Raw genomic sequence first — 22,696 nt, 5'->3', positions numbered from 1 at the left:
GGTCCTACAAAATGTATTTAGGGAGCTAGGTAGAAAGTTAAAAAGTGGGACTTCCAGGGTTGTAATCTCAGGAGTACTACCTGTACTACGTCCTAGTAAGGCGGGAAATAGATACATAGTACAGTTCAATACACGGCAAAGGAACCGGTGCGGGAGGGAGGGCTTCAGATTTATGGATCATTGGGTTCTCTTTCAGAGAAAATGGGACCTGTACAAACAATACAGTCTGCATCTGGACTGGAGGGGAACCAATATCCTCGCTGGGAGGTTTGCTAGTGCTGCTAGGGAGGGCTTAAACCAGAGTTGGGGGGCGGGGGGGGGGGTGGTGGTGATGGGAACCATAGCAGCAGGGCAACAGGTAGTAGGGTTGAAGGCAAGAAAGATAGTTTGACAAGTAAGACTGAAAGGAAGGACAGCAAGGGGCAGGCTAATAAACATGGTGGGACTGGTGGGCTGAACTGTGTTTATTTCAGGTAAGGAGGATGAACTTAGAACCTGGATCAGTGTATGGAATTACAATGTTGTTGCCATTACAGAGACCTGGTTGTGTGAGGGACAGGACTGGTAGCTCAACGTTCCTGGGTTTTGTTGTTTTAGACGTGATAGAGAGAGGGGTTAAAGAGGGGGAGGGGTTGCACTACTGATAAGGAAGAATGTTACAGCAGTATTCGGAGAGGACATACTGGAGGGCTCATCCACAGAGGCAATTTGGATGGGGATCAGAAGTAAGAAAGGTGCAGTTACACTGATGGGATTATACTGCAGGCCTCCCAATAGCCACCTGGGAGATGGAGGAACAGATATGTAGACAGATTACGGAAAGGTGCACAAACAGTAGGGTTGTCATAGTGGGGGACTTTAACTTCCCAGGTATTGATCGGAACTTCCTTCATACAAGGGGCTTAGATGGGGTGGGATTTCTTCAGCGCATCCAAGAGGGGTTCTTGAAACAGTATGTGGAGACTTCAACTAGAAGAGAGAACATACTGGACCTCGTTTTGGGAAATGAGCCAGGCCAGGTGACAGACCTGATAGTGGGTGAACAGTTTGGGAATAGTGACCACAATTCATTATGTTTTAAGATAGTTATGAGCAAGGATAAAATTGGATCTTGTGGGAAGGTACTAAATTGGGGCAGGGCAAATTACAACAGGATAAGACAGGAGCTAAGGGACATTGATTGGGAGCAGCTGCTGTCGGACAAGTCCACGTCTGACATGTGGAAGTTGTTTAAAGACCAGCTGATCAGAGTTCAGGATCTGCATGTTCCGGTAAGGAGTAAGGACAAGGACAGGAAAATAAGGGAACCTAGGATGACCAGAGAGGTCCTAAATTTAGTCAGGAAGGAAAAGGAAGCATACGCAAGGTTTAGAAAACTAAAATCAGACTGCACCCTTGCAGAATATAAAGATAGTAGGAAAGTGCTCAAGCAGGTGATTAGGAAGGCCAAAAGGGGCTTTGAAATGTCATTGGCAAGCAGGATCAAGGAGAATCCCAAGGCATCTTATACTTGCATTAAGAAAAAAAGAGGATAAGTAAGGAGAGGGTGGGTCTACTCAAGGATACAGGAGGGAACTTGTGCTTGGAGTCAGACCAAGTGGCTGAGGTACTAAATGAGTACTTTGCATTGGAAGTCATGCTACAGCTATAAAAAACATTAGTCAGACCGCACTTGGAGTATTGTGTGCAGTCTGGTCGCCCCATTATAGGAAGGATATGGAGACTGTGAAGAGGGTGCAGAAGAGGTTCACCAGGATGCTGCCTGGATTAGAAGGTAGGAGCTATAAGGGGAGGTTGGATAAACTTGGGTCGTTCTCCCTAGAGCACTTGAGACTGAGGGGAGACCTGATAGAGGTTTTTTAAATTATGAGAGGCATAAATAGGGTAGACAGTCAGAATCTTATCCCCAGGGTAGAAATGTCAAACACCAGAGGACATGGATTTAAGGTTAGAGGGGGGAAGTTTAAAGGTGATGTGAGGGGCAAGTTTTTTTAAAACAAAAACACAGAGAGTGGTAGGTGCCTGGAATGGGTTGCCAGGGTAGTTGTGGAAGCAGGCACTTTGATGGAGTTTAAGAGGCTTTTAGATATGAAGGGAATGGAGGGATATGGATGATACACAGGAGGAGGACATTTAGTATAAATTGACATCTAGATCAGCACAATATCCTGGGCCGAATGGCCTGTCTGGCGCTGTATGTTCTACGTTAAAAACTCTGTCCAGCTCAAGGATAAATGCACACTGAAAAAGAGATTTCACTATTGACACAAAGCAAAAGCATGCAGCTCATTTAATTAAAACTTATTTTACTTCCCATTGGCCATACCAGGAGCACAATGATCCTGCTGCTGCTCCAACCCTTCCAACTATTTTGGAATCCAACTGTAACTAATAAAAAAAATATTTTTTATTACCTGGGAACTTCTTCATGAATCAGAATTATAAGCATGTCTCTGGACAACTGGAGGGTTTATAAAACCAGCAAATTGAAAAGAATTTTCCTGACAGCTTTCATTCTAGTAATTGCTAATTTTGCCTCTTGCTCAGCCACACCAGCCCTTTTCTACCTGCTCTTTCACTAATAGTGGCAGATCCCTTTATCTCAACACAAATATAACAATTGTGTCAGCAAGTGAATAGTGATAATGGGAGACATGGCAGAAAAATTCAATCAGAAGCTTTGAGATACAGTGCTATGGGTGTTAGGTTACTCACCTCCAGAGGTTTAGACTCGATCTGCAGACATGAGTGCAGTTCCTACTACTGCAGCTTAATTAATTTAATAACTCTGTAACAGATGAACAATGATGGTGTCTGTGAACGACCAGATTGTTTTCCAACGTCTGGTTCACTAATGTCCACTGGGGAAGGAAATCTGCTACCTGCACCCAATCTGAGATATAGGTCTCCTGAACCACATTCAACAGCACTCAATGAATTTCAATCAGGAGCAGGAACCACTGTTGAACTTTACCTTCCATTCCTAGGCAACACCAAAAATTAATTGTAGTTGTCCTTGCTGCAATCAGTTTAGTCAGAACCAATCTGGAGCTAAATCTGGGAGCTCTTTTCACTGTACTGACAAAGCATACCGTTCCTTTTGATATTAATAACATTTTAAGTATAATGATTCAAATCTATAGTCTTGAAAGTTCATGACCCTGATAGGAGTTAATAGTCAGTATTAAAAAAATACTTTTTAAAAAATGGGAACAGAAAATTCTTTCCTCTCAGACACATCAGGAAATTCATGAGAGTCTCATAAAAGCTACTAGAGTTTTTCATTACTTGAGGCATAAAATCAGTCACTGCAGGCTTATCATTGTCATAATGGGGAATTCTTGGATTTAGATTATTCCTAGCTATGTATATTTTTCCAAAAATACACTTTATTTTTAAAGTGTGCAGTTAAATAATATGGGGAACAGTGCTTGGTCTTCAATCACTGTACCAAACAGATCATTACACTTGCTTACAATACATATGTCATCAATTTTTCATTCACAAACGTTCCTTCAGGGAGGCCTTGCCCCTCAATGTCTAGTGACAGGAGGACCCTACACTAGCTTTTCCACACGAAACCTTTACAGCAATTGCGTGGGGCATCGATCAGCACGTACTCCTTCACCTTGCAATGTGCCAGTCTGCACAGCACTTGGATGCAGACAGCTTCTTGCACCAAAGGTTCAAGGTTCAGGCAAACCAAACCTTCACTGAGTTGATGATCTTCCAGCAGCAGTTGATGTTTGTCTTAATAGGAACACCCTGCAGACTAGAATACCATGTTACGCAGTTGTTTGGTACGAATCTCAACAACCTTTTCTGAGCTTGGCAAACACACAGTCCACAAAGAAATGAATGACCATCTCATCCACACTGAAGCAACCTCAAGAACAGTGGGCGGTGTGTACGAAACTCTAGTTGTGAATGAAGGACCTGTTGAGGGAGGCTCTTCTTACCACCAGCCAAGTGAAGTCTTGGTGCTTGCTTGAGAGTTAGAGTCATGGAAAAAGGCCCTTTGGCTCAACTCATCCACACTGACCAAGATGTCTATCTGAGCTAGTCCCATTTGCCTGCATTTGGCCCATATCCCTTCTAACCCTTTTCTATCCACGAACCTGTCCAAATTTCTTTTAAACCTTGTAATTGTGCCCACCTCTACCACCTCATTCCATTTTCCCACTACCCTCCGTGTGAAAAAAATTGGCCTCTCAGGTCCCTTTTAAATCTTTCCCCTCTCACCTTAAACCTATGCTCTCTAGTTTTAGACTCCTTACCCTGGGAAAAAGACTGTAACAATCCACCTTAGCTATGCCCCTCATGATTTTATATACACCAAAAGGTCACCCCTCAACCTCCTGTGCTCCAGGGAAAACAGTCCCAGCCTCTCTTTATTACTAAAGACCTCCAGTCCTGGTAACAACCTCGTGAATCTTCTGATGATGACATATTATGCCAAATGGCTTTTACAGTTTGCTCAGGTAACTACCTGACCTTACTCAATGTCTCCTCCTCCTGCATGGATCTCCAGGACACTCCATGCATACCAATGCCCAACTAACAAGGGACAGCTGATATAGCATGGTCCGACTGATTGGTACTTTGAGGCAACAAGGTCAGGCCTGTCCTTTGTAATACTGGGGTAGGCTATGCATGTTATAATCAATGAACAGACTTCCAACTGCTGCTGGTGGCACCTGAGAAGAAATGATCCCTGTATGTTTTGTTTGGCCATACACAATTGTGGCTTGTAACCAAAGGTTTCTTTACGAGAATGATAGGGCGATAGAAGTTGGGGAAAGAGACAAGTGAAGTCAGAACTCTTTCATCGGTCCTCCTAAGCTTACGAACACACGACTTATGTACAGCTCATTCATACGGATGAGTGTTAGGGGTACCGACGGGATGGATTTGCCAGCTGCTGTGGAACTGCAGGCATCTTCTGCTGTGTGGGAACTTGGTTCATGGCCACATTTCTGACTTTCAAACTGTTCGGGTTACGAACAGTTCTCAGGAATGGAACCCTGCCATAACCTGGGAAGGACTGTATGGGGTTTTTAAATTGAGCACATCTGCCTTTGGCAACAAAAGGTCATGCAGATCACTGTTTAAAAGGATTTTCAGTGATTTGGTTATCGAAAAAAAACTGTTGTACAATCTCCATGTGCATAATTAATAATGTTCTGACACCATGGAGTTCTGTTGCTATTATTCAGTGTTAAAGTGAAACAAAACCTTTACGTTATACATCAATGGAAGCAGGGATATGCGTAGAGACAAACTGTATCCTTTGATGTTTCACTTCTTGCAAGAAGGAGAAATTGGACTGGGAACGTTTGAGATGTTTGCAACAGTTCTACAGCAAATCAAATTTTAACCTCACCAGTAACTTTTTCTTTAAGTAAGGAATTCTATGGGAAAACTGTAACATAGGGAGAATTCAGGGCCCCAAGGAACAGATTTCTCATATAAATCAGAATGCAGTTGCATCAGTTTGCTCATGTTACTTGCTTAATTTCAGTGCTGAAAATCATTATCCATTCAGCCTGTAGATCTGTTTATTTAGTCTGTTATTTTTGATGACTTTTCCAAAAAGTCATAGGCACTGGCACAGAGTAGCTATGCAAACTCTGTCCAAATGAGCAGAAATCATTTAGAATGTAGTGATACTAGACAGCTCACTGGGGAAAAAAAAGTAGATTTTGAATCAGCTGTCAGATTATCAAATCATTTGCAACATCACATGAAAAAAAGAGCCCCAGTTGCAAAAATTAAAGATGATATTCCATGATCAAACACCAAGTCGTATTTTGTCAGTTTTACTCTTGCTTGTGTAATTAAGCAAAGCCTTGTAAGATTCCTCAAAGCGATTCTCAAAAAGCATTTTCAGGAACTCTCAGTTGTGTAATGAAACGTTATTGTTCTTGCAACATTTATAACAATCGATCGAAATGTGGCAATTGCATCAAACTAATATTAAAAAATAGAACTAGTTTGTTTGATTCGCAACCCAAACATTACATCAAATCATCTGCATCGAAACCAAGAAGATGTCAGCACAGGTGTTACACAGTCGTGACAGCTGCTGGTGTCTCTACACCCCCCCTCCCCCCTCACTAGACAATGCAATTCCAGACAAAATGTTGTAAGCAGAAGCTTAAATTATTGATGTCCCCAAAAGAATGGAAATCACTGTGTGCTTGAAAACCTCTATGGCTTCTTTCCCATCAGTTGTAGCAGCTGAAAAAGTGACCAGAAAGATAAAGAAATTACTGATCATGGGACATAAAACTAAACACAGTGTGGAGTTAAAAACAAGAGAATGTTGGAAGCACTCAGCATTTGTAGAAAGAGAAACAGAGCTAACATTTCAGGTCAATGACCCTTCAGAATTCTGAGAATCCACGTTGCCAGCAGCTGTCACAATGATCATGAAAAATCTGGCTAGCTCCGTTAAAGCCTCTTTATTTCAAACAGTTGCATTAAGTTGCCATTTCTCTCCAAGAAAGTGAACTATATTCCTCACTGCTACCCCACAGCTCCAAGGACCCAAGTTTGATCCTGACCTTGGATGTTTGTCTGTATGGACTTTGCATTTCTCCCCATGAGCTTCCATTGTTATTGGTTTATTATTATCACATGTACCAAGATACAGTGAAAAGCTTATTGTTTGCATGTCACCCAGACAGGTCATGCAATACACAAGTACATCGAGGTAGTAAAAATGAAAAACAAAACGCAATTGCAGAGAAAGTGCAGTGCAGGTAGACAAAGTGCAAGGGCTGTGATGAGGTAGATTGAGAGGTCGAAAGTTCATCTTTTAGGGTATGAAAGGTCCAAACAAGTGTCTGATACTAGCATGACAGAATTGGTCCTTGAACCTGGTGGTATGTGCTCTCAAACTTTTGTACCTTTTGCCCAACAGGAGAGGGGAGAAGAGAGACTGACCGGGGTGGGAAGGGTCCTCGATTATGTTGGCCGCTTTCCTGAGGCAACGGGAAGTGTAATTGGAGTCAAATGGAGGGGAGGTTGGTTTGTGTGGTGGACTGGGCTGTGTTCACAACCCTCCGCAATTTCTTGTGGTCTTGGGCAGAGCAGTTGCCATACCAAGCTGTGATGTATCTAGATAAGATGCTTTCTATGGTGCATTTGTAAAAATTTGTAAGAGTCATTGGGGACATGATGAACTTCCATAGCCTGCTGAGGAAGTAGAGGCACTGGTGTGCTTTCTTGGCCGTAACGTCCACATGGCTGGACCAGGACAAATTGTTGGTGATATTTACACCAGGAACTTGAAGCTGTCAACCATTTCCACCTCAGCACCATTGATACAGACAAGGGTGTGTACTTCACCCTGCTTCCTGAAGTCAATGACCAGCTCCTTTGTTTTGTTTACCTTGACACCATGCTACTAGGCTCTCCATCTCCTTCCTATACTCTGTCTCATCATTGTCTGAGATCCAGCCCACTACAGTGGTGTCATCTGCAAACTTGTAAATGGAGCTAGAGCAGAATTTGGCCACATAATCATAAGTGTATAGTAAGGGACTGAGGACTCGGCCTTGCGGGGCACCAGTGTTGAGGATAATCATGGAGGAGGTGTTGTTGCCTATTCTTATTGATTGCGGTCTGTTGGTCAGTAAGTCAAGGATCCAGTTGCAGAAGGGGGTGCTTTCACATTCTGGTAGACTAATCGGCGACTATAACTGACCCTGTAGTGTAGGCAAGTTACAAAAGAATCGAAAGGAAGTTGATGAGCAAGTGAGAGAGAATAAGTAGTAGGAGCTATAGGAAAACAAAGAGATGGGGAATAGGACCGATGAGATTGCTCTGCTAGGACTTGGCATGAGCCTGGTAGACCAAATGGCCTCCTGTCCTGTAATAACCAAGTAAAGTGGCTTTGCAAGAATTCCATGTCTTGCCAGGGCATCACTGACTGCATGTACATCAGTTTGCAGGTCCTGCCATCTCTGCCATGCACCACAACCAAAATGGTCACACATCCTCAGCATCCAGATAGACTTGATTATATATACTGAACCATGCCTAATATTCCAACATAAATGACGACTCTGGTGCACATCCAGCAGGCACAAAATGAAACCCATGCAGCTACACAAAATCTGACATGCTGCTATCAGCAGTCTGGACTGGTCTGGAGGAGCCATCCAGCTCTTAGCAGAGCGAGTACCTTGATTTGGGGGAACCTGCTCCTCTGAACCATGTCATCAACATGAAACACAGCTCTTACCAATTTCTAAGCTGATGTTGGTGAGCTGGAAGAGCAGGAGGAGTCAGAGGAGGAAGTGGAAGTGAGGAGACAACTAGATTGCTGTTCTCTGGCTAAGCTGACTATAAGAACAGAGTCAAATGCAGGACTGATGCAGGGTTTCGACTTGAAACTTTCCACCCACAGATGCTGCTTGACCTGCTGAGTTCCTCCAGCAGATTGTTCGTTGCTCCAGATTCCAGCGTCTGCAGTCTCGTGTCTTCAGTAACTGCAGCTATAATTCTTCATCATCAGCAGCAGCAGAAATCTGCACCACTGGAATCTTCAATCCCATAGCCCACCATATCCCTCACTCGACCATTTCTCTCAAACTAAGGAATCAACCTAGTTCAACACAAAGCAGAGATGTGCCAACACGGTGAATCTGCAATATATGAGTGCATGTACGTGAGTGCTAAACAGCAAAACCAGCTTGAAATATACATAGATCCCACAACCAACAGATCAGATCACAGCTCTGCAGATCTGCCATATCTAATCATCAATGGTAGTGGACGATTAAACAAGAAACAGGAGGAGCTAGGTGCAAGAATATTCCAATGCTCATTGATGGCAGGGCCCAGAATGTGAGTGCTAAAGACAAGGCTGAAGTATCTGCAATCATACCAGCAATCACTGTCGAGTTTATCACTGCAGTTAGTCTTTATCCAATTGAGTTCACTCCTTGTGTTATCAAGAAACAACCAACAGCACTAGATACAGAAAAGAGTAAAGGATCGGATAACATCCTAAATGTAGGGCTGAAAACACGGCTTCACAACTTGTGATGCCTCTATCCAAGCTGTTTTAGTACAATTACAGGCCCTCCACAGGGCATTGTCCCCAAGAACTGTCCATAACCCAAACAATTCGCAAGTTGGAAATATGGCTGCAAACAAGTTCCCACATGACAGAAGATGTCCACAGCAGCCAAAGCCATTCTGCCATCAGTGCTATCATGTGGGACTTACACTCCCATAACTTGCTCAATGACATTCACCTTGGATTTCGCCAGACCACTTGGCATCAAACTCACCACAGCCGTGGTCGATCAAAGTGCTCAATTTTGGAGGTGAGGCGGGAGTGACTGCCCTTGAGATCAAGGTGACATTTGACTGAAATTGACATCAAGGCTAAAGAAATTTGGAGCAATACACACAAAATGCTGGAGAAACTCAGGTCAGGCAGCATCTATGGAGAGAAATGAACAGTCAATGTTTCTGATCGAGACTCTTCATCGGGACTGGAAAGACTGTTCGTTTCTCTCCATTGATGCTGCCTGACCTGCTGAGTTCCTCCAGCATTTTGTGTGTTGCTCCAAGATTTCCACCATATGCAGTCTCTCGTGTCTGGCTAAAGAAATTTGTCATGTCCCCTTTGACCCTCACCAACTTTTAATCAATGCAACACAGAAAGTATCCTATCTGGAGCAGCTTGGTACGGCAACCGCTCTGCCCGAGACCACAGGAAACTGCAGAGAGTTGTGGACACAGCTCAGCACATCATGGAATCCAGCCTCCCCTCCATGGACTCTACACTTCTCGTTGCCTTGGTAAAGCAGCCAACATAATCAAAGACCCCTCCCACTCCAAACACTCTCTTCTCCCCCATCCCATCAGGCAGAAGATACAAAAGCCTGAAAGCACATACTACCAGGCTCAAGGACAGCTTCTATCCTGCTGTTAAGATTATTGAATGGTCCCCTACTATTATAAACTACACTCTTGACCTCACAATCTACCTTGTTATGGCCTTGCCCCATCTTGACTACCTGTACTGTACTTTCTCTGTAACTGTAACACTTTATTCTGCATTGTTATTGCTTTACCCTGTACTACCTCAATGCACTGTTGTAATGAAATGATCTGTATCGACTGTATGCAAGACAAGTTTTTCCATTGTACCTTGGTACAAGTGACAATAATAAACCAAATTAACAATTTACATTCAATTCCACTCGCAACTCCTCAGCATATGCAGGAGTCCATGCCAACAAACTGCAAGATCTAGAGAACATTTAGGCATGGGCTGATAAGCAGCAAGTACAATTTGTGTCACAAAAGACCACCTCCAACAAAAGAGCTTCCAATCACCTACCATTGTTATTCAATACTGCTACCATCACAGAGTCATGGACCATCAATGTCCTGTGCTTACTTTTGACCAGAAATTCAACTGTATTAGTCACATGGATACTCTCCCCATAAGAACAGATCAAAGACTAGGTACCCTGCAGCGAGAACTCATTTCCTCACACCCCATGAGCACATGTTTAGAGGGCCTCCTATGGATGCAAGACATTGCAAAAGTAAAAACAGATTGTTTGGTCATTATCACATTGTTGCTCATTGGAGCTTGTGTGCAAATTTTTTATCATGTTCCCTATGACTGGCTGCAAAGTGATTTGGGACGCCCGGTTATCATGAAATGTGATGTACAAGTTATCCTTTTCTCTTTCTCCGTCCCCTCCACCAAATATCCCAGCGCAACATCCAAAAATGAAGACACAAGGGACTGCAGGTGCTGGAATCTGGAGCAACAGTCTACTGGGGGAACTCAGCTGGTCAAGCAGCATCTGCGGGAGGAAAGCAATTGTGAACGTTGAGTTGAAGCCCTGCATCAGGAGTGAAAACGAAGAATGCTTCACTTTCCCAGGTGGTGCCATTCTTCAATTTCCAGGTTCAGCTTAAGCTAAATAACCATTGCCAGTACCCTTCTCTAGTTGAAATGTCCTCAACATCGAAAAGGAACAAATCAGGAATATGGTGCAATACTCTCTCTCTACTTGTTTAGATTGCAACACACTCAAGCAGCTCAATGCCATACATGACAAAACAGCCCATTTAACTGGCATCTCATTCTTTACCCTGAACATTCATTCCTTCCACTAAAAGGCCACCAGGGCTGCAGTGTGCACTACCTACAAAATACATTGCAGTTACTTGCCTGCTACTGTGACAGTACTCCCCAAACCCACAAACTCCAGCAACAAAAAGGGGAATGACAGATGGAAGGGAGCTCCACCGCCTCAAAGTCACTCCATTTTGACATGGAAAAGTATCACTATTCTTCACTGCAACTGGGTGTAAATCCATAAAGGGTACAGTTTATTTTGAAAGAAGCATAGACCAGTCTTGACTTGTATTAGTCAGTTGCAATAGTTGCCCTCATGAATGAATACTGGCTAGATGCTATAAATATCTAAAGAAGCCAGAATAGAAGGTTGTAGTAGTACCTGCATCAGACTGAACGTGCACTTTTAATCTTGCATCACAAATAACCACTGAAAATGGAACTGGCCATCAATTTGGCACCCAGAAGGAATTGGTGGTTAACAATAAGCAGTGAATCATGGGGTAAATTTTTTCCTCATTCGATCATGACCAGAATCAGCCAACTTAATATAGGCTGTGCATTAATCCTGAGAGATAGTGACTTGTATATCTCACTTTTATTTTGCTTTAACCAATTGAGCTATTTCACAAACTGCACAATGATACTTTTACTTGTATTGGAGTATCTGATTTGAGCAAATTAGGTCCCATTTCCTGTGCCGTTTGTTGATTTAGCACGTTGGAGCATGTTAGCATCCATTGACGTAATTTTGACTTTGTTGTGCACGCAACACCACTACAAGCCAGACAGCAATATCAACATCATAAAATTGAGAAAATGACAGGTTTCTAGTGAGTAAAGACTCGTGCACAAGAGATGATTGTACCCACCACCTTCCTAATGGAGTGCACATTAGGTGGAAGAATGGCAACATTCCCTCCAAAAAAGTAAAATTTTACTTACTCAGTAACATATAATGGGAAAGAATAATCCTTAAATTAGTTCATTATCACTTTGCACCTTCACATCATACTTAGTTTGTTTACTTCAATATCAGAGGTAATGGACTCCAAAATATGACACGGAAGATCCCAGAACAACATGGGTATGTCATCTGATCAAGAAAAATGTCTGAAATTCAGCACTTATCAGTTGTAAAAGCAGAAGGCACCGGTCTCAGTTTGCTTGTACTGCTATGTATTTCCGGCATTTACGGTTTTAATTAAGGCTTCCACCATCCAGGCTACTTTTCTTAAAGTTGCTCAAAACATTCTGGCAATTCTTTCTTTTTCCCCCTGAAGCATAATGAAAGGGAAACTGGTAAAAGAATGATGCAAAACCCGCTCTACTTGGTGTACACATGATCAGGAGAGAGATTGATTAAACCAATTTGAAGGCTGTACACTGCTAAGTAAAAGGGGAAAACAAGTCAGTAGCTTTGAAAGACACTTTAATTACAGCTTTCTATATACCCCCCAATTCTGCCAGAGACTTAATTAGACTTCATGTAAATAATAATGTGAATTTTGGATTTTTTTTTTAAAAAGAGGCTACACTAATAAAAATATTCCTTGCAGCAAAGTATTTTCTGGAAAATGAGTCAGTTGAATCTTCTCACCAAAGAGATCTGCAGCCGCATGATACATTTCTAAATAAAAAGCAATAGCCAATGAATCATTATCATATGCCCTCATCTTCATCCAAAATGCCACATAGGAGCCCAGGCAATGGAGTGCTGCCAAGTTATTTGACTGTGGCAGGCTAAATATGAACAAGTTTAATTCTACCTGGATTTTTTCTCATTTGCTATCCACATGACATTTTTCAGCTGGACTCAATGAACAGTAGAAGTTTGAAGGGATGCTTTGTCTACTTGGCACAGTTAAACAGAGACCAAAAATAGTGCTCCTGTAGCGGCCCGTACTTACGAGACTTGAACTGCCATCGGTGGCCGCGGGCGGACATGCGGTAGCGCGTTGCGAGGTGGGCCTTCTGGTGGGATCCTAACATCACGTCTGCCGGAGAGGCTCTCGGGTATCTTTGTGCGCTCGCACGTTTTGCTTCACACAGTAAAGTGTGCTCCGATTCAGCCACAATGTCTCGGAGTTTTCCTTCCAGGAATGCGTTGCGTTCGGCTACATTTGGTGACCCCGGCGCTTCCAGATGGCATCTGGAACCCGCGACGTGAATTCCAACGACTCGCACAATGCAGTCTCACTCAAGCTCCCGACTTTCTGGGCTGCTCAGCCCCACGTCTGGTTTGAGCAGGCTGAGGCCCAGTTCAGCATCAGAGGCATTACAGCCAACGCCACGCGGTATCACTACGTGGTCAGTGCGCTCAACCAAGACACGGCAGGCCGGATCATCGACTTCCTGCACCAACCACCAACGGAGGACAGGTACGCTAGCATCAAGGCGCTCCTAATCCGTACTTTCGGACTCTCCTGCCGCGAACGAGCCGCATGGCTTCTGCGCATGGACGGCCTGGGCGACCACAAGCCATCAGAGCTGATGAACGACGTGCTGGCGCTCATGGATGGCCATAAGCCGTGCTTTTTATTCAAGCAATTGTTCCTCGAGCAACTGCTGGAAGACATTCGCCTCCTCCTCGCGGGTGAGGATTTCAGCGACCCGCGCAGACCTGCGGCCAGGGCGGACATTCTGTGGCAGAGTAAGCAGCGGGGAGCGGCTTCCATCTACCTAACCACAATCATGCAGCCCAAGGCCAAAACCCCACAACCGAAGCCACCGAGACCCGCAGGGGACAAGGATGAATGTTCGGACCGATGGTGCTTTTACCATCAGAGATGGGGGTCAAATGCGTGCCGCTGCCACCCACCATATGCCTTCTCGGGAAATGCCGGGGCCGGCCATCACTAGTGGCTTCGCCGGCTGGCCATCGAGACAGCCTCCTATTCCTCTGGGACCGGCACTCCGGGCAACGTTTCCTGGTGGACACCAGGGCCGAAATCAGTGTTCTTCCCCCCTCTAACATGGACACCTGTAATGCGGCCCCAGGCCCCAACCTCACCGCCACCACCATCTGAACATACGGCACACGCACCACCCTGCTGCGTTTCGGACCCAGTTCCTTCACCTGGACCTTCACGGTAGCAGCGGTATCACGGCCATTACTAGGGGCGGATTTCCTACGGGCCAACCACCTCCTGGTTGACCTGAAGGGCTGGCATTTGGTCCACACAGAGATCTTCCAGCTCGGAGAAGCCCACTTCCCGGCCCTCTACCTGGACTCAGTCTCACTTTCGGGCGATGCCCCCTTCATCATCACCCCGCAGTTCTCCACTACCGGTCCCAAACACGATGTGCGACACCACATTCCCACACAGGGACCACCACTGCATGCCCGAGCCCATAGGCTCCCACCCGACAAGCTCCACCTCGACAAGGCGGAGTTTCGGAAGATGGAGGAGATGGGGATCATCCGTCGCTCAGACAGCCCTTGGGCATCTCCGCTACACATGGTACCCAAGTCCGCAGGAGGGTGGAGACCCTGCGGGGACTACAGGAGACTGAATGACGCCACAACCGCCGACCGATACCCGGTGCCTCACATCCAAGATTTCACGGCAAACCTCCACAGGCGACCATCTTTTCGAAAATCGACCTGGTCCAGGGGTACTATCAGATCCCTGTACACCCCGACGATGTGCTCAAGACAGCCCTCATCACCCCCTTCAGGTTGTTCAAATTCCTAAGGATGCCTTTCGGCCTCAAGAACGCCCCCAGACTTTCCAGAGGCTTATGGACTCGGTAGGGCAAGGCCTAGATTTTGTCTTCATCTACCTAGACGATATCCTTGTGGCAAGTCACGCCAAGAGCACGTGGCACATTTGCACCAACTCTACCAGCGCCTGAGTGACCACAGACTAGCAATCAACCTAGTGAAGTGCCAGTTTGGGCTGATGGAAATCGACTTCTTGGGCCACAGGGTCAGCCAGCATGGTGCCACCCCACTACCGGACAAAGTCCAGGCCCTCCGCCAGTTCCCCAGACCCAGCACGGTCAAGGGCCTGCAAGAATTTGTGGGGATGGTAAATTTCTATCATCGGTTCGTGCCAGCAGCAGCGCACATCATGAGACCCTTGTTCGGTCCGATGGCCGGCAAAGCCAAAGAGGTGGCATGGGACGCAGAGTCCACGGAGGCTTTCGAGCGGACCAAAGAAGCGTTGGTAAAAGCAACCCTCCTGGCACACCCGAGAATTGACGTGCCCACGGCGCTCACAGTTGACGCTTCCGACAAGGCCGTCGGCGGAGTCCTGGAGAGCCAGTGGCGACCGCTTGCCTTTTTCAGCCGGCACCTGCGACCACCAGAGGTGAAGTACAGCGCTTTCGACAGGGAGTTGCTAGTGCTCTACCTGGCTATCCTGCACTTCCGGTATTTCCTCGAAGGAAGGGATTTCACCGTATATACAGACCACAAGCCCCTCACCTTCGCCCTTGCAAAAGTATTGGACCCATGGTCGGCTCGGCAGCAGAGGCACCTCTCCTTTATCTTGGAGTTCACCACGGATGTCCGCCACATCGCAGGGAAGAACAACGTGATCGCCGACACGCTGTCCTGCCCCCACATCCACTCAGTGACCACCTCAGCCCCAGGGGTCGACTACAGGCGCTGGCACAGGCGCAACAGGCGGACACAGAGATACCGGCCTACAGCACCGCCGTTTCAGGACTCCAGTTGGAGGACGTCCCTGTCGGCCCAACTGTGGTTCGGCTCCCGTGTGACATGTCTACCAGCAGACCCCAGCCTACGGTACCAGCAGCATGGAGGTGACAAGTTTTTGGCAAGCTACATGGCCTGGCCCACCCGTCCATCCCGGCATCTATCAAATTGGTAGCGGGCAAATTTGTTTGGCACGGTTTGCGCAAGCAGGTCGGACACTGGGCCAGGACCTGCATACATTGCCAGACCACCAAAGTCCAGCGGCACGTGAAGGCCCCCCTCCAGCAGTTCCGGCCGACGCTCGGGAGGTTTCAGCACATCTATGTGGACATCGTCGGCCCCCTGCCCGTCTCCTGGGGCGCCAGGTATATCTTTACCATGGTCGACAGGTTCACCAGATGGCTGGAGGCCGTGCCGCTAGCGGACATGTCCACTGAATCCTGCGCCAGGACGCTCATTGCAAACTGGATCGCCAGGTTCGGACTCCCAGCGGACATCATCTCCGACAGAGGGGCACAGTTCACGTCAGGCCTGTGGATAGCACTGGCGCAGCTCTTAGGCACCCGGTTACATCACACCACAGCGTACCATCCCCAGTCCAACGGTTTGGTCGAGAGGTTCCACAGGCATCTCAAATCAGCCCTGATGGCGCGCCTCAGGGGGCCTAACTGGACAGACGAGCTCCCCTGGGTTTTACTGGGCATCTGCACAGCCCCCAAGGAGGACCTGGGCACCTTCTCTGTGGAGTTAGTCTATGGCACTCCCCTGACGGTCCCAGGCGAATTCGTGCCAGAGACCCAAGATCCAGCAGGGACGCCGGCGGAAGTGCTGATGAGGCTACGGGATAAGGTAGGGACCCTGGCACCGGTTCCCACCTCCAGACATGGCACTACACCATCCTTTATCCCCAAAGACCTCCGGGACTGTGTACATTTTCATCTGCAGGGGCATGCACAAGTCACTGCTGCAGAGGCCGTACGAGGGACCCTTCAGGGTGCTCTGACACAATGGATCTACGTGTGTCATGGAGGTGGGTGGCCACGAAGAGACTTTTGCGGTGGACCGCCTCAAACCGGCACATTTGGACATTGAACAGCCGGTGAAGGTACCCTCACCGCGCCGACGGGGCAGGCCACCCAAGAGGGACACACAGACTGGGGGTCCCACGTCCCTGATGGATGCTTCTGGGGGTGGGGGGGGGGGGGGGGAATGTGGTGTATCGGCCCATACTTACGAGACTCGGACCGCCATCGGCAGCAGCAGCAGTGCATCGTGAGTGAACCGCGGGGCGGGCCTTCTGGCGGGATCCTGACATCACATCCGCTGGAGAGGCTCTCGGGTATCTTTGTGCGCACACGCGTTTTGCTTCACACAGTAAGGTGTGCTCCGATTCAGCCACAACGTCTCCGAGTTTTCCTTTCGGGAACGTGTCACGTTTGGCTACACTCCATTATTATGCCGGCAGAGATCAGTTAACTTGGTTCAGATGTGGGATTGCTAACGAGGATCTTTCTGGTCACATGATTTAATGTTGGACCATTCACACTTAGTGAGAAAAGCAACGAGTTCCACTCCAAAGCCCTCCACAGTTGAATAATTCACCAATAATCATGTAACCACAAGCTTAAAGAATGACCATTTGGGAATGGAATGGGAGCTTGACCAGTTGCAATTTATTTTAAATTGTCCACTGGACAGCATAGGAGGAAAGTTGGGACCCTTTTAACTATATACCTGCAGGGATCAGCCAGCTCCTATTATAAACACACAGCTCCCCCATTATACTTGCTTTCTGATTAACTCTCGAACTTTTGTATCCACAAATTTGCTCTAGGTCCTACTTACAGATGATGCAAACAGGTACTCCTCATGACATCCCTAATTTTCTTTCAACTCTTATTTTTATCCCTTAATGTGTAATTGTGTTAAACTTGCAAAGGTACTCCAGATAATTGTTATTTACTCTTACTTAACTTATTAAGGGTCCTTCTCATTCATCTTCCCACACGAATAAACAATCTTGATTTTGTTAACTTTAAAATCATTGATCAGTTTTGGGAAGCTTTACTTCCAGAAACTCATTTCCTTTGTGTCTTAGTTTCAGAGTTAGATCAAGTAAACAAGATTAAAGCACGATGCAACTATGTAAACCTCAACTATGCTGAACTGGCTTGACAACATGTGCCTTGCTCACTACAGTTCTATGGTGTAGTCAAGATACATGGAGTAAATGGGAGCAGACAGGTTTCAGTTTCAAATAAATCATGATCCACAGAATGACAAAAAGCTCATTCATGAGGGTGAATTGCATGGCTGACTCCATGACAAAAAAACTAGTTTACTTTACGTCTTGCCAAACAATGGTAGGACAGGATTAGCACTCTCTCTTTCCACTTCCTGGCTGTAGTTAGTCCAGTTGATAGGCCATCAAGTCTTTAGCATCACACTATGAGGAGAAAGCAAAGAGGATGGGAGGGAATGACCTAAAGATGATCTGGGGGTAAATCAGAAGAGATGGTGATGGAGGTGATGATAGGTTCAGGGTGGAATAAAACGCACAAGGTACAAAAAATACATGCTGTGAAATTAAAACTTCACTGTTCCCATCCGAAATTTCACTCTCCTTGGCCTACTATCCTACATAACCTGTCTGTTAAAACTACACCGTTGACTCTATTTCTTTCCCTGCTCACTGAGTATTTCCACCATTTTCTATTTTTACATCGAAACAATATCATTGAGTTCCCAATGTCAGTAAATGGTAAGCCTTCCTGATGGCTGCCTTTGGCAATATCGCAACGATTACTTTGGAATTGTCTGGAGAATACGTCAAAAGCTAGAAACCACACAAAGCCCACTATAAATGCACCTGCAGAAAGAAACAGCAAGTGATGAACAAATGAACTGCAAACAGCAATTCACAGTTGGTAAGTGGCACTGCGAGCTTTAACAGAGTGGACGCAGGCAGTTCATTAGAATGCAGCTAATAAAAGGATGTGCAACTTCATTTTCTGGCCTCCATTCTTTTTCCCTACAGTTGTGGAGTACTTTGCCGCCTGTGATGATGCCATCTCCAGCGGTCTCGCCATCAGCCTCAGCATTTCTGAAGCTAGCTGCTTCACCTCATTTATTTTGAAGTTCATCCACTATGGGGCTATTATAACCTAGTGAAATCAGTGGGGCTTAAGTTTCCATTTCTTCTTAAGCAGCATGATCATTTATCTGCTGACTAACCTCAAGTTCTCAAAAATTCCAAAGCTAACTGCTGCAAGTTCTATTTCATTTTGAAAATGTCTATACAGTGGGCCACCTGTTAAAAACATTAAGCTTCAAAAGTTAAAAACATTAAGCTTCAAAAGTTAAAATTATCATATAACTTTTTGATTATCAATGAAACAAATAATTATAATCATTTGAAAAGTATTGATTATGAATGTCCTCCAACTACGTGGAGGACTGCTTAACCCACATACTCAACATTTTTCCCAATTGCTCAGGCAGTTCCTCTAAAATATCCCAATAGGTTATCATCCCAGGTAAAAAAAAAGAATGGTGCCACATGCAGCAAATAATGCAAATAACACAAGTAGCTAGACGGGGATAAAGGCACAGAAAGATATGCTGAAAGAATTACAAGTAGTAGGAGCACAAATCCAGGATAGATCAGTTGGACCTAATGGCCATTTCTCAACTATAAACTTTGTACTATAAATACAATCTGTAAAACAATAATAAAAATCCCTTAACCATAGTAATATAAACAGAGTCAACCTTCGTAACGGGATGCCTGTCTTTAAAAGGATTGTGGCCGGTATAGGAGATTTATTGGAAAGTATATGGAAAGCATGCTTAAATTGCTTGGTATTTGCTTAAATTGATTGATACAAAATGGCTAGATAACTTTGGTTCTGTTTTTCAAAATGGCTCTATACAAGATGGCTAAAAAGCTAATCGAGAATGTTCTTCTGGGTAACTAATGTTCTATTGTATCTGAATATGGTAATGTTCTGTCGATAACTAAGGGCTGACCGTATATGGTGATGGGGTGATGTCGTTCGATATGGTGAGATCTGACGTCTTGTCCGCTAGGCATCTAATTTTACTTTGTGTGGCCATTTGGTTCTGTTTTTTGGCCGTTTGGTTCTGTTTTTTTAATTTCTGCTATTTGGGCTTGGATGCTTGGAATCATGTACTCTTGTACTATAAAGGGGGACTGTGTGCTGTATTCAGTGGGCAGTCAGTGGGCAATCCAGCATGATCGGTGATTGGCTCTCTGACTGTCACAGCTTTTGTTTGCAAATAAAAGTTTAAATTCTTGAGGAATCCTCCGCGCCTCCTGGCCTTTCTTGAATCTCGGTAATCCACGACACCGATCTGCACCCAATTCAATTTTTATTCATGAGGTAAGCCCCCCAAAATATTGGTACAGATCTCACCAGCCTGCTATAATAAAAATTTAAGATGGAGACACAAGGGACTGCAGATGCTGGGACCCGGAGCAAAAAGCAAGCTACTGGAGGAACTCAGTGGTTCAGGCAGCATTTGTGGAGGCAAAGGGACAGCTGATGATTCAGGTCGAGACCCTGCATCAGGACCGAGAAATTAAATTCTGTAATTATTAACCAGAATTCATTCGTCTAAGCTTTCTGTTAAGTCAGGAATGGTCCCTCAAAATAATGGGGACCTTTGTGGTCTACCTGCACCTAATGCAATTTTTACTCATGAGATAAACACCCAAAATATTGGCACAGATCTCATCAGACTGCAATAAAAAAATTAAGGAGACACAAGAGACTGCAGATGCTGGGAACTTTGCAAATCATAACTACATAGAACAAGTACTGTAACACAGAATAACACCTCCAGCTGGTATTTTTAGCCTAACCTGCCTGGCAGGAAATGCACATATTTGAGCTGGCTGCCTTTTTCACATCTGCTCAGTTTAGAAGTTAATGTGGAGTAAACTCTGGGTGGCATATTGCATTGGTGAACCAAACCCCTCCATTTGCCTTCCCACAAGCTAGTTTAAAATTATCCCTGATGTATTGGCAGGTTTTCAGTGACTGTTCCTGATGTAATCAATATTGACAACTTGGGAATTAAACACATTGCTTCAAAAGGTGCAGTAAACTGGTGATGTGAGGGGAAAACCCACACTTGTTTTGTTCCCCTCAACATCCCACCATATAGTAACATTCTAATGCACCACCGTAGAACAAGTGGATTAAAACAAGCAGTTCATGAGTTGCAGGTTGAGGGTAGAGAGTCGGGGAAGTGAGGTGCACTTGAAGGTAGACCAGGGAGTGGCAGGTGGAAGGTGGTTGCCTGGGGCATTGAGAGTCAGGTTGGGACTTTGGGAGCTGGGAACGTGGCACAGATTCAATCACACCAGAGCACAGTGAGGATTTATTTGGGCAGGGATCCAAAAGGTGTTGGGAAGTAAATGGAGGCCCAAAAAACTCTTGAGGGGATGGGGAAAATGGTGGGCAAGAGGGGGGTTGTGAGGAGGAGCAATAAGAAATCTTAAAATGGACCACAAATTCCAAAAGATTCACGTTGTTCCTACAAGTCCTTAAACCCTGGCCTTTTGGAGCATATTTTTAGGCAAATGAACCGTGCATGATTGGCAGCCATATGAACAGAGGACCCAAACCAAGTTTATCCAATGACAACAATATTACAACAATAAGAGGACAGGGAAACAGATTTAAAGATTGAAGAAAACCAGATTGAAAGACTCCAGGCCACTACTTGAAGACAGGCAGTGATGAGCAACAAACACCACAGTAATAACAGGACCCTGTTGTACACTGTCTGCCTGCCATGCTTGTTAGATAAAGTCAGAGACGATGCTAGAAAAGTATTTGGTTGTAAGCAGTTTGTGACATCCTGCAGATGTGATAAGATGGCCTACAAGTATGTACATGTTATTTAATTCCTTGAGTTTACCCATTTATTAGATTAAAGGCAGCAGGCAGTTATCCAGCTACCCAGGCTTCACTCTGCTACTACAGAGAAACATCTGGCTGTAACTTAACTCAGTATGCTTAAGCTTTTCATTCAACCATATTAAAAACATTTAACTTGAATTTCCTGGGATATAGGAAGGTAAATATAACTGTGCAGTATTAAACAGGCAGAAATTATTAGATAGATCAAGAACTTTCTGGGATAGAGAGAGGTAGGGGTAAGTGAGCAGAGTATTTTAGACGACTTCTGCAAACTAGATCAACTGAATGACCTCAAATGATTTATGGTGCAATGTGGGAGAAAGTGAATCCAGAGCTTTCAGATGTTGCACTGGAAGGCCTTGGTGGTGGAGAAGATGTGTTTTATATTAACTCTGTAGCATAAGCTTACCTCTGTGCCAGACACTGGCAGAAACAGCAAAAATACAAGTCAGGTGAAAACTTATCAATCAGAGCCACAAGCTCAGATAATCATCTGCATTTAGTGAGACATCGAGAACAAGTAGCTTGCAGACATTCAGGGGGAAAGATAGCCCAAAGTGAAAGGTTGCACATGAATTCTGCTCCAAAGGATTCAGATAAGTATTTCAACAGGATGCAAGCCTGATGGGTAGGCACAATGAAATCTTGTCAAAAAGATTTTTTACTCAATGTCATGGATCATAGGGAGGTCCAGCATCAATATGGCACAATATTTTATGCAGAATTTGAAGCCCATCCAGTATGGAGGTGTAAGCAACCACAGCTTTATCTACTTGTGGACCTAATCATTATATACCATCCAACAAATGATGTTGCAACTTCCACTGCAACAAAACAGCTGTCCGAGTATTGCTCACCCATGTCCTGAAGCAAGTGCTTTGTCAGTTAAAAGTCCCTCAGGACCTATCACACCAATCCTGTATGCTTCTATAGTGTGAGCCAAGTCTAAAGCATCGA

General features: G+C 45.1%; 1 protein-coding gene across 2 annotated transcripts in view; it reads right to left on the bottom strand.

Moving 5' to 3' along the window:
* st3gal2 (ST3 beta-galactoside alpha-2,3-sialyltransferase 2) overlaps positions 1–22,696 on the bottom strand; it is a 229,283-nt gene that overhangs the window by 151,750 nt on the left and 54,837 nt on the right. The window contains exon 1 of one of the 2 annotated variants that reach the window (XM_052028585.1): positions 12,068–12,188. The exons of the other annotated variant lie outside the window; for it this stretch is intronic. The gene's annotated coding sequence lies outside the window, so the exon portion shown is untranslated. Of the gene's footprint in view, positions 1–12,067; positions 12,189–22,696 lie in introns of those variants that run through there. 2 annotated transcript variants of the gene reach the window in all.

Source organism: Pristis pectinata, chromosome 13 (assembly GCF_009764475.1).
Source record: "Pristis pectinata isolate sPriPec2 chromosome 13, sPriPec2.1.pri, whole genome shotgun sequence".
Classification (NCBI taxonomy): domain Eukaryota; kingdom Metazoa; phylum Chordata; class Chondrichthyes; order Rhinopristiformes; family Pristidae; genus Pristis; species Pristis pectinata.
Note: the sequence above shows the minus strand (reverse complement) of the source record. Positions and strands in the feature narration are given on the sequence as shown.